This window comes from Vidua chalybeata, chromosome Z, assembly GCF_026979565.1.
Source record: "Vidua chalybeata isolate OUT-0048 chromosome Z, bVidCha1 merged haplotype, whole genome shotgun sequence".
Taxonomy (NCBI): domain Eukaryota; kingdom Metazoa; phylum Chordata; class Aves; order Passeriformes; family Viduidae; genus Vidua; species Vidua chalybeata.
The window spans coordinates 24,054,576-24,067,578 of NC_071570.1; positions in this window are offsets into that span (position 1 = coordinate 24,054,576).

Sequence of the window (13,003 nt, forward strand, 5' to 3'; positions counted from 1 at the left end):
GGCCACCTGAGCACATATTTTGTTCTAGAAGTGATGGTGGAACTTGACAGCACCCATTTCTTGTACTAGCTAGTGCAAGCCTTGCTGGCTACAAGAAGCTTCACTTCAAGGCTTTCTTGTGACAGTTTTCAGTTTTGGGGTGGAACAGGTTTCAAAAGAGTTCCTTAGTTGGTTGACACTGTTGAAGGCACTGCTAGAAACAGATCCATAATATACATGTGTTACAAGTACATTTGGCATGTCTGAGTTTAGGGAGGGAGGAAGTACTGGTTAGAGGTACCTGAGTGGCAGTGCACTTACTGTTTTGTAGTACAACTCCTGTTGTAATTTCAGACTTCATTCCCAATACTGACTCAAGTAGTCTAAAGGAAGTCCCTCTGTACTTCATTTCTTTATGGCATATTTCTTCATTACCTCCTAAGATCACTGTCTGTGTGCCTTCTTCCAAACAATATCAGTCATTTGTTCAGTAGAATTACTGCCATCAATATGTCAACTGAGACTTATTCTGTTGATTCTGCCTTTGAAGTTTTGTGGCTGAAGATAGTTTAATCCATGTCCTTGGTTGGGAAGAGAACAGTAGAAGAGTCTTAATTTCAAAGACTGTGTTGTGCAAGATGAGTGGAAATGAGTAGTAGGAGAGCCTGCAGAATAGGTGACTCATTGAAATGATATTATTTTCTCTCCCCACTTCTCATCACTTTTGGACTAGCCCTTTAACTAAGCTCTGCTGTATACTTTTTATTGTTATTTTTATTGATATGTATATTTATACATATATATATTTATACAAAAATTATAAAATTACAGTTTTACAGTTTCAAAAATATGTGTGTACATAAAGCCAGCCCCTGTTTGGCAGCAGGAACAAAAGAGATGTACATTAACCCTCTGGATCCAAAGGACTTTGGGAAATGGGCTGCCTGGCCATTAAGGACAGGTGAGAGTAGCAGGAATTCAAAAGAATGTGAGGGAGAAAAGACAGGGACACAGGGGAGAGGAAACAGGAGACCAGAAAGAGGGGACTCCAGGCTGAAAGCAGCCTTCACACTTAATTAACAGGATCTGCTTTAGGGGGAGCAGAAAGACATACTCCTCCCCCCTCCAGCCCTTTGCAACTGCAACATATGAAACTCCAGTACACAGAAAGGACATAAACCAGCAAAATCTGATGTTTTAAACATTTGCCATTACAAAAACAGGTTAAAAGGCTTTCTGAAAATGACACCGTATGCAAGGCAATAGGGAGATCAGACAATGTCTGTCCAGAGCACAGATCTTTGTCTGGCATTTCTCTGTGGTACCATAGTGCAGTGAGGAATTACCTGTAATAACAGGCTTTGAAGCAATAGATATTTCATTACTAGGGGGAAGCAGCTCTGAATCTCTGAGTCTAGCACAGCAAACAGATCTTTCTCCAGGCCTCCCAGCCACAGTCAGAACACACTGTATCCATCCCAATCAGAGACTTCATTTTTTTGGAAGGTTTCTCAGAATCTACTTGGAACACAGCTTTTCTGATTTTTTTTTTTTTTTTTTTTTTTTTTTTTTTTTTTTTTTTTTGGTAATAACATCTAATCAGCACATGAAGAAGGCAAGTAAAACTGCCTAATGCATAAAATCAGTCACCTCTAAAGATTCAAGGATGACAAGGTATTTTTTAATTTGGGGTACTGCCTTACAAAATAAATCCCAAAATGCTAATACATCAGACATCGTGTCAGACACATCACATCGTTATCATGGGAGCCATGCTTAGAAAGTTGAAATCATATATCACTTTTCAGTTTAAAAGTGGGGAGTATCAAATGAACAGCCAGAAACAAAACTTGTCAGTTTTGCCCAGAAAACCATTGTTCTTTACTCACTAAATAAAACTAGGTGATTAGCTTTCAAAGGGATGGGCTCCCACGGTATTAAAAAATCAAATACTATCTAGTTCCTTCAATGCTGTAAAATCACTATATAGACAGAAAAGAGGAGGCTGCTATAACTTCTTTCTGTCACAAGATAATAATATGTTGTCTTTCTTCAAGGAATGTGAAGGAACTTCAGCTGTTTCTTTCTCAGGTATGTGCCTCACTGCAGGTGCTTTTGTAGAATGTCAGTTTTAGTGCTTCTGTGACATTTTGTTGCTTTTACTAACCAGGATATTCATGGTTCTGTGGACCACTTGTGTTCAATAGCAGCTACTACAGTCAGATGTTGGAAAGGTTTATGAGAAGCATTTTGATCAGGAATGACATGACTGTTTTTCAGGACAGAACCAGAACAGATGGTACCTCTTACATTGTTTCATATATCTCCTCATTCAAAAAGGTATTTTTCAACATAGCTTAGAAGTAAAAGTTCATAATTAACTGTGTGTAAATTTATGTACTCTGAAAAGGCATATATATATATATATAGGTTTATATATTGCATAATGCACAGGACTTTAGTAGACACCAACAGTGGCAAGGATCCTATGAAAAGCAACATTTTCTCCAGTAGTTTAGAAACAATAACTTCCAAAACTAGCACTGATTCTGTTGCCTAATAAAAACATATCAGGAACACCTTTTATCAGCTCTGCCACATAATTTATTTCAGACTTGTGAAAGTTCATAACTCCATCATTTAGTAGTGGTGCAGTACAGCTTTTGTGTATGGGAAAGAGAAGGCTTAGAGTGAATTGGCAGCTAGGAAGGACCTAATGTGGAGGTGCAGGAACCTGCATCATCTCAGGCTGTTGAAAGTCCTTTGCTTTTGTTTGCAAGCATAAACTTGCGAGTTACTGTGACAGATGAGTCAGCTGTCTTTTACATTTAATCACATTCAGGAACAGTGACATATCCAGCACCTGTGACCTAACTGCAGGCACTGATTTATCTGTGTCATACAGATAATCCCAGAATCCCACAATCCCAGAATCAATTAGCTTGGAGGAGACCTCTGAGATCATCGAGCCCAGTCGTTGAGCACTGCCACATAAACTAGACCAAGCCATGGAGTGCTACATCCTGTCTTTGTTAAACACCTCCAGGGACAGTGTCTCCACCTGCTGCCTTGGCAGCCCATTTCAGTGTTTAATCAACCCTTCCTAGAAATTCCTCCCTATGTTCAGCCTGAACGTCCCCTGGCACAGGTTGAGACTGTGTCCTCTCATCCTGTCTCCTGCTACTGGGAGAAGAGCCTGACCCCCACCTGGCTACAACCTCTTTCAGGCAGTAATAGAGAGTCATAAAGTCACCCTTGAGCCTCTTTTTCTCCAGATCAAACTGCTTGCTCCCTCCGTTGTTCCTCAGAGGACTTACCCTGTAGATTTATACTTCTTTTTACCTTCAGCAAAGAGATGTATCTTTTGACTCAAAACCAAGGATACAAAATCAGAAATAAGTAATTTTTATGAATTACTTATTCATAAAAATTACTGATTTAAATCAGTAATGAATAGATACTGATTGATACAGCAGTGGCAAAATTTATAATAGTTCAGCACCAGCAGAAGAAAAAAAAAAGTAATCTGATAACTCATGTTCTGTCTGTTTGCAGAGCTGAAGGTGAGAAAGAAGTTGCTGCTTTTATCTCTGGTTAATAGATTTACAAGTGCCACAGGTATCTCCATGTTAGCATCATACTGTCAAATCTCTAGATCTCTGTGATTAAAAGGGCAGTCTTGTGTACGGTCCAAAAATATTACTTCTAAATTGAGATTGTGCAAGAGGCACAGGAAAATGTTCTGTGGCTCTTGTCATTCCTGATATCAAGCCAAATGGTCTGTTGGTGCCTTCCTAGTCAAAAAATACTCCTCCATGGAGTGTTACCATAATAATTTTAAGAACAAGGAGACAGGACATAAACTCAAAATAACCTTCGCGAGTTCTTCCAAAAAGACTAAAATGTAGTAAGAATCTAAGCATAACAAGTTCAGAGCGAAGAGATTAATAGGTTAACCACCTTCTTATTAGCTGTGATGGGTAACTCCAGTAATTTACTTTTGTGAAAACTACATCCCAAAAGCTCCTGTGAAGCAAATTAATTCAGGTACCATTGTGCAGGGGAATGCAGCTTATACTCTCACAACAGCCTCGGAAATTCCATTATGTTTATAGTCACTGGAATAGTTTCCTAAATTCACTTCTGAACTATACTTCAATCTGTTTGTTTATTTGATGTCTGGACAAGGGCTTTGATATAAGTATTTGTTTTATTTAGCACCTGCACTGAAACATTAGTTATGTTGCACTGAAGTGTTCCACATGTTTCTCTTATCTCAGACTAGTTAAGCAAGAGCGTTCACACATTTCCTTAATCCCAGGCATCATAAATCCTTTACAAGATTTCTGTTTCATTGTTCTTCTCTTGGGGCTTAGCAAAAACAGTCAACATGCACAATCGTCTTTCCCAAGGGTCCACATGGCTTACAATAAACCTCATTTTTGTCTTGTTCTGGAGGATTTAGTAGTGTTGCAGATTATAAATTCAGGAAGATGTGGTAAAGAAGAGTTGAAGTATTCTCCCAAAAGGCAGCAAGGACTTATACCAGTCTCTCACCCAAGAGCCCCTGCTGCAGTGTTATTACATACAGAAGTAGCTTTCTACATTTTTGAAGACTGGAGCTCCACTGTATCAGTTGAAACTGTTGTCACAGAAAAAAAAATAATCAGTTTCATACCATCAGCTAACATAATAAAACAGTGTTTCTTTGACAAAATAAAAACTCTGGCCTTATTTCTAAAATGTGACCGTGTGCATTTAGAGAGTCCCACCTGCTTACCATGTCTACAATATTCCTTTAAATGGGTTTTAACAGTGAAAATATGACAATAGAAAAATGCAAGAGTAAATGTGATTAATCAACAAGCCTTTTATTCAGTAGCTTACTTCTGTAAGTGTATGTGTAAGTAAATATACTTAGAAGGAACTTCACCAGTGAGAGGATTGTCATGGTGTCCTCTTATTTACTGACTGAGAAAGCAGCTTTTCAGTGCTCCACTCTGCCATAAATTCTTGTAATAGTTCTTAGGTACTTATGTTCATTGATATTCTTGTAAATTTTTAAGGCTGAGACACATAAGCATGTCCAGTAAAAAAATAACCTAGATTTTTTTTCACAAAGGTTTGCTTGTTAGGGGCACTCATACATCACTAGAAGGCATGGGCTGTTCCTCAAGGTTTCCCAAAAGTTGCTATCACTCTTTGCCTTTTGACCTGGCAAAATATTTAACCCAAAAATCTGCTGATAAAGTGTGAGCTTTTGTGAAGTCAGTGAGACTTTACATAGTATTTTCATTATAGTCAAGCACTTGATTTACTGGTCTAGGCAGCCACTCAAGCATTCTCAGGCTCATATAGAGTAGTCATATTAATCATTTTATGGATCAAGTAGTTTTACCTTTGTAAACTACATTAGTACAAGAACTCATACCACTTAAAGACACTCCACTTTCAGAAAATGCTTTTGTGAAGGTGTTAAAAAAAGGCAAAAGCTCGGCTTCCTTCAAGAGTTGTGGCCTCTTACTGCTACACTGTACTTGCTGGTCATGCCTTGCTCTATGTCTGTGTCTGTCTGAGCATTTAGAAATTCAGCTCACTTCACATTTAAAGTTTTGTCTTATAATAGCCTTTTTTTTTTTTTTTTTTTTGGCTTAGTACAGCAAATAAACTAGCTCCAAACCATACCTGCTTCCAAAGCAGTGATGCCAATGCTTAACAGTAAAATAAGGCAGCTGTTCAATTTCTAAAGCATACCCTGATCTGTCTTTGGCTAAGTGGAAAGAAAAATTTCTTAATTCCTTGACTAGTTATACTAAATACAGACACTTTAATAGTTAAAACCAACAGTTTTGCAAATCTTCTTTGGTAACCAGTGACCAATATAAAACATCGTCAGTACAAGTATCAGGAAGCGCAGGTAAGTCCTGTTGGTCTCCTTGCCTTATGAGTTGCCTTAAAGTGAACCTTCTGAAGTTAACTGGAGCAATCAATGGTATAGCATCAGTGCAGAACTGTATTCATATTCAAGCAACAGTTATTCTGTTATTTTACAATGGGATGGGGAAAAGTATCTGATCCATGCACACAGATTCTATAGAAATAATACAGCACAACATACAATGTAAAGCAAATAATTTTACACAATAATTGTTTTTGTGCAAATTTCCACCTAAACCATCCCAGTATATAACCTTTCCTCCTATGCAAAGATTTACAGAGTGTCCATTTAGGCCACCTGATTCTTTCAACTATAGTTTGTTTTACCCAAGGCTGATGCAAGATGACTCAGAGAGAAGTTTAGAATTTTTGAGTCTTCCTTGAAACACTTGAGTTTCCTCTCCTGTTTATACTTTTGAGGCAAGGAAATTCAACAGATAGGATCACTTAATTAAAGCTTAGGTTAGCCTGCTTGTTATTCTTTCTCTATGAATGGATTGGTCTGTTGAGAGTTGACTTGTCTCATCCCTGTGCTGACATTGCTGGGGATGCATTTACAGATGCAAAGAACACAGGGTTAGTCTCCTGTCCTGTCTTTCTTTTCAGTTTTCTAGTTTGTTATTGACAGTAGGGAGCTAACAGGTAATGCAGAACAGTAATTCTCTCAAAGTCGATCTTCAGATAACAGCAGAAGGATAGAGGCTGAGACACACCCTTCATTTTTCCCTCTTTGTTGTATATTGTTAAAAATAACCAACATTTGCAATGCAGACTGGGAGCTTAAAAGGTATTTGTCATAATAAACACAGACATGGCAGGGCTTTTTCACTCTTATGCTCTGCCTGCAGGAACTTGCATGGGATTTGCAAGTGCTGGAGGTTTTTTCCTTCCTTTAAACTTCAAAACAGAGGCAAATACCCATGTGTCACTTGGCCTATTTAACTATTTCAGAGCTTCACTGCATGTTGAAATTGTGGAAGAGAGATTTCTGCTTAAGCAAAACCTGAGTTTAGGAAGTCCGGAGAGTATGTTTGCCGGTAAATCACAGGCAACAAGAAAGGAAGAAAATTTTTGGTCCACGATCTTGCTGTTCAGTTTTTGCACTTTTAAATGCATAATCTTGGTATTCATTCTGTGACAGCAATGCTGAAATTTAAAGCAATCTGTCCTAGCTGATCAGTGTAGCATGTATGTACTTGCTAATTAGCACTATCTTCCAGAGGGTCTTCTTCTAGTACCTGTCCCATTGGGGGAATCCTTTTGCCACACTGATGCTTACAAAGTATGGGGAATATCTAAGTGTTTAAGAATCACTTGTGTTCTTCTTTAACTAGCACTTTCTGCTTCTCCCTCTGGCATATTTCCAGCGGTTTCTACAAGAATCTTGCTTTCCTGAGTGGCACATGTTTTCATGATTTCATCACGGATGTTCTGATCTGCAAAACAACTTCACAGAAGTAGCTGTTTTCTGGTGATGGTAGAAAGACATCCAGGGAAAATGAGAACGAGATAATGGTAACTGTGATGTGCCAGAGGGATTTCCCTTCTAGTCCTTGAGAGCAGTCTCATCTTAGAATTTTCCTCTCATAGTTACTAGTGCGCTATGTTATTTTGCTCGTAAAGTTACCCTCCTCATAAAACCTTCTCAATTTAATGGAATACTCAATTTAATGGAAGAAAGATACCTTCTCAATTTAATGGAATACTGAACTTCAAAGGGTGCTGCTCTGTTATGTACAGTAATGTTACTACCTTCTATGTGTCTTCATCTTGGTCTCCATTAATTTCACAGGATGCCATCCTCTGGAACAGGGCAAAAAGAAAGTAATAGTTTTATTTCTGCAGAACTGGGGTTCTGTTGATGTATTATTTTTCAAGTCTTCAGCTTCAGTATTTAAGACACGGCACATGCTCCTTTTGTTACCCTTTCTTCTTTGTTGCTGTTATGTAGAGATTATTATTCAGTTATAACAGCTCAGAAAACTATTAATTTGATACCTCTAAAAAATCTAAACATATCCTAAAGTCAGCTTCACACAGTTAGAGGTGATTGTTCTTCAGTGTAAAGCACTTTTAATTTGAAACTTCCTAACAGTTAGGAAATAATATTGGTCTACATACAAGAGATATGGTAACAAATTAAAATAACATGGGACTTTTCATACAAAATAAAAGGAAAAGTTGATTTCAATGCAGGCTGGGAATGGAATATTCTGTGAAACAGGTTGTTATGGCACAATATGGCTGCTAAAAATTTAAACGTTTGAGAAAGAGGTGGACAAATGAGCATGAGAAATCCACCAAAGTATGTAAAATACAAAGGTATTTTGTATTTACTTTGATTCAGAAATTACCTTAATTACCTCCTCAATTCATGGGAGATTAAATAATTTTTTAGGGGATGTATGGGATGTATCACAACATATTTGTTCTTACAATTCATTCCTTTCCCAGAATCTGTTTTTGGCCATTATCAGATGCTATGATAGGTGGATATTTTTATTTGATCAAAGATTGCTGCTCCCGTGTGCCTGTTCAGCTGCAAATGCACAGGAGTCGGGTCAGCTCATGAGTCTTAATGAGTCTCAACAGTATCAGTCTTCATTAGTACGTGAGTATCTGTCTTCAGTATCAAGAGAATACTCTCACAGCTTTTGCTCTCACTTGATAGTCAGCAATATGTTTCTAAGGTAAGAATCAAATATATTTCAGGTTAATGGACATGAAAGTCTCCGTAAAATGTCTCCTATTGAACTGATGTTGTAAGTCTGTAAATCACCAAATTTCAAGCTTTCTCCCCCAAAAGAACAAAAAGGACCGCTGCAGTCCTGCCTGATAATCCATAGGATGATGACCTTTTGCCACTAAAACGAGGCTCTCACCATAGAGCCACTGCTCCTTAGGTCATTAGCAATTCAATGTCTGAGTGCAGCTGGCATGGGTGGACATTTTTGACCACTCATTGGGAACTAGGCTGGTCTACTTCCTTTTCAAAAAAATTCAGTCATTTCCAGAAAGCCACACAGCAACATCCAAGCTCTAGTTGCAGGAGAAAGGGCATAGATACAGAAATCAGATCCTACATTTAATTTCCACCGTTAGTCTGACAGAAATCTATATTTCAGAGCAGGACATCATTGCTGCTGCAGAAGAATTACATTTCGGCAAAGTCTTGCCAGATTTGACAAGAATTGTATTTTTGTTTATTCTTTCAATATGAAAGATCGTAACTCCTACACTAACAGTGTGGCTTTGATTTTGTTACTTAGTCATCTAAAGTACAGTAAGTGCCTTTATTAAAAGAAAATATATAGAAAAAACCAAAAGGTTTCCTGTAGTCTGGGAGTAAAGAAAGTCTTTGCAGTCTTGGCAAAATAGACCTTTGACACTGTTCTGATCTCCTTGTAATCCTCTCAAATTTTTGGATGTCTTTCAGTACACCAGAGAGTGCTGTGCTAAGAAAAACTGTGTCTGGTTCTCCTCCACAGGCACTGAGGATGGGGTCAGAAAATATGAGGATGATCAAGTTAAAAGTTTGGCTTGTTCTTTAGCTCTTGCTGGTGTACTCTGCTGAAGCTGGTGCTGGCATGCCCCTTATGAGCAATTAAAGCACTGCCTGTAACCCAGGTAAGAAATCCACCTACATCAATCAGCCTGCCTGTAAAATTCTTCCCAGGTGACCCACACCCAGCTAAACAGTCCCTGCTATGGGCTGAGTAAGTAGAGAGCACATGCAACAGAGGTGGGGTAAGAATCCTACATCCTTGTGCACCCAGGGCTTCACAGCACTTAGGACTGGTCTCCTGTGTGGCTGACTCTCGAGCTGTCTGCATGGCTGGTTTCATTTTTCTGCTTTACTCCTCCATATCTTGAATGTAGGTGTATGGTTTTTAAGCTCACAATTGCCTTTGCAGAAAAGACCTTTTGCCTGCAGCATTAGCACTTTTCAAGAAAACTACTACTTTATGTTATGCAACCCTTACAATGAAATGGATTTGGAAACATGTTAACATTTCATCACAGAGGTCTAAAATGTAAAGTTAATTTCATTAATAGAATGCCAATATTATATGCTAAGCACAAGAATGTGAGGAATCACAGACTCTACATTAATGCAGTTAGCACTTCTCTGTAACAAATCATTTTGAATGTGCATGGAATTTCTTCAGGTCATCTTCTTCCAAGTTAAGGTCCTAATGTTTGTTAGAAATGGGTTTATTAGACTCTTTTTATTAACCTGAATATTTTGCTGTCTTGCAATAGCTTTTATTTGTATTGGCATTCAAGTGTTTTGTATACATTACTTGGTATACAAAGGAAATATTGCAGGGGGTTTTACTATGTGTATTGTTTACTTGAGAAAAAAGGTGGCTTTTTGCTGGTCTGGAGATGGCTTTGGAAGCTTTAAATTGTCTAGAACCAGAAGGTAGAGAGTGGTAAAAATAAGGTACTGCACTTTATGGATGTATTTGCTCTGCAGGCTGTCTTGGTAGGTGGCAGAAATTAACATGAAGAAGAGGCATAGAGGACTCATAGAGCTGTTTTACCTTCATTTTATGCCAGAAAAATTGTAAGAATATCACATGCAGCAATTATTCAGTTTCTCTTTCAAAATGGTGTTTACTCTACTCTTTCCCTGATCTTTGCACTTTATCATTGAAACCATGCCATTGGTTGTGCATTAACAATATACGAAGCATAATGTGCTACCTCACTCTCATCTAGGAGAAATGACTGTTATCAGATGTTGACTGCTTGCAGAACTTTATATCATAAGTAAATTTCAACAATAATTGGGGTAAAGTTAATCTGCTTAAATTCTAAAGAACTCTTTCAGGGAGACTTTTTTTTTCCCAGAGTTTTAATCATGTGTTTGCATTATTACATGAATGTTGCAGTACTCAAACTGGGAGAGGAGGATTAATGAATGCATACTGTGTCTGGAGATTATTCTTTCTAGCTTCCCATTGTCTACAATGGCCGTATGTTAAGCCTTATCCATTACTTAATCCATTTTTTGGAAAAGGCTCTCCACTGAAATGGTTGAGTCACCATCCCTGGAGGTGTGGATCAACTGATAGATCAGTTTGATCTCCAACCCCAAGGAGTCAGTCAGCAGCCTTGCTGTTGTGGTCAGGAGAGATAAGTGGGTGTGAGTGCAAACACCCAGGAGCAGGGCTGAGATTGGATATTTCACCTGAGCTTTCTTATGATACTCCATGTGGTCACAGGGGGCCAGGGTGCATGCCTGATGCGACTTTTGCCCTGAGCCCTGGCACCCCTTATTTTTTCTGCTACCATTACAGATAGTAATGCACCCTTGTGCACTGCCTGATGCAGGAAACCTTTAAGCCCTGCTGACGCAGATGGCCAGCTCCAGTGACAGATCTCCAGATAGCGCGTCGCTGCAAATGAGCAGGTGCTGCCTGAAGCCAAGGACACATAAAAGGAAAGAAAGTTTATCCTGTCAGAAGCCCTCTCATTAATCATCTTCAAATGCCATACAGATCAGATGTATTTCTCCCCATTAACAAGCTTATACAAGCAGGCTTCCTTGGCTGTAGCTGGCACTGAGTGTAAGCCACTAGGAACCCACTGTAGAATGTTTAATTTTTTAAGTTTTCTTCTTTCCAAGGGTGTTGAAAGGTCCTATTTGTGGGTAACACTGCCTGCATTGTTCACTCTCCAGAAAGCCCTGTGTCTGTCAGCCTCTGGAGAGCTTGTTTTGTTCCTCCTCCATCCCTCTGCCCTCTGTGGTCACCTGCAACAGAAGACAGCAAACAGCAGCCTAAACTCTCCTACCTTCCTTTCTTGCCTCCACAAAGTAACTTGTCACAGCCATGAGAAAGGTTTCTATTTAAAAACAAAGAGCTGTGACCACAGAACTGTGACTAATATTGGAATTTAGCAAGAAGTCAGCTCTTGTTTCAAGAGGTTGTGTTGCAAGTTTGGGAACATTTGCTACTAAAGCTCTTGATGAATGACTCCAGGAAGAGGCGTTAGTTTTCCTGATTTCTACTTCTCTTTCAGTGCCTGTTTTGCACAGATGATAATGAGGAGTGTCAGGCAAGCATGTAACACACTGTTTTCTCTTTCTTGACAGAGAAAAGCTATCATTATGTCAGTCTGACACTGAGAACCTCCTGGACTTGGATAATAAATAGGTTTAGGGAGAAAAACATTAAAAAAAAAAAAGGACCAAGCATTATAAATCACTTTTCTTTCTCAAGTATGAGCTGTTCAGAACAGCTCATAGGTGTCTGTTTTCATTCTATTATATTCACTTTTTCTGCCTCCACCATTTACAGTTTGATTCACATTAAAATAATTTTTTAATGAAAAGTTTTAAAGGATTCTCTGGGATGAATTTTTTGGCTTTGAATTCTTATTTTTAGCAAAACATAGGCAGTATATAAACGACTTACAGACTCTGAATTCAGGTAGAAGTGTCTGCCCAGATGCAAATCTGGTATAGCCAAAGGGGTCTCCTCATGTTCTCAGTACCAGCACATCTCCTTTGTTGTCTGCTGCTACCTCTGAGTTTGACAAGTTGCATAGCAGTCTCTCCCATAGAAGCTCAAATGCAACCATATTTCCTTCAGTTTTTCTGGGAAATTACTACCTTTATTTTATTTTGGAGCTGATGTTTTTGCTAGTTTCTGTTACAAGAAGGAGTGTTTTTTAAATTTTTTTTCCCTGCATCTTGCAATCTCCTTTTCTATCCCTTCCCTGCAAACAGTGAGTACTGCACTTTACACTGACCTGTGTAGTTTTGTCCAAGAGATTGTGCAATGGCCATTGCAGCTACTGAAGAAAAAAATTATAACAAACTCCCTCTTCTCTTTTTCAAGCTCTGGGGTGCTTGTATCCTAGGAGGGCATAAGGATTTTTTTTTACATGAGGGAAATCCTCATGTGCCTATCCCTCCCTCTGCTCTGTTCCTCCCTGTTAGCCAAGGGACAATTGCTGCAAGGTAGAAAGACAATTTCAGCCTTTCCTGTTCTGCTCTTCTGTACACTGAGTTAGCTGACACATCCTTGTTCCATTTTGCTTACAGATGTGCTGATTCCCTGGAAATTGTGTTGAA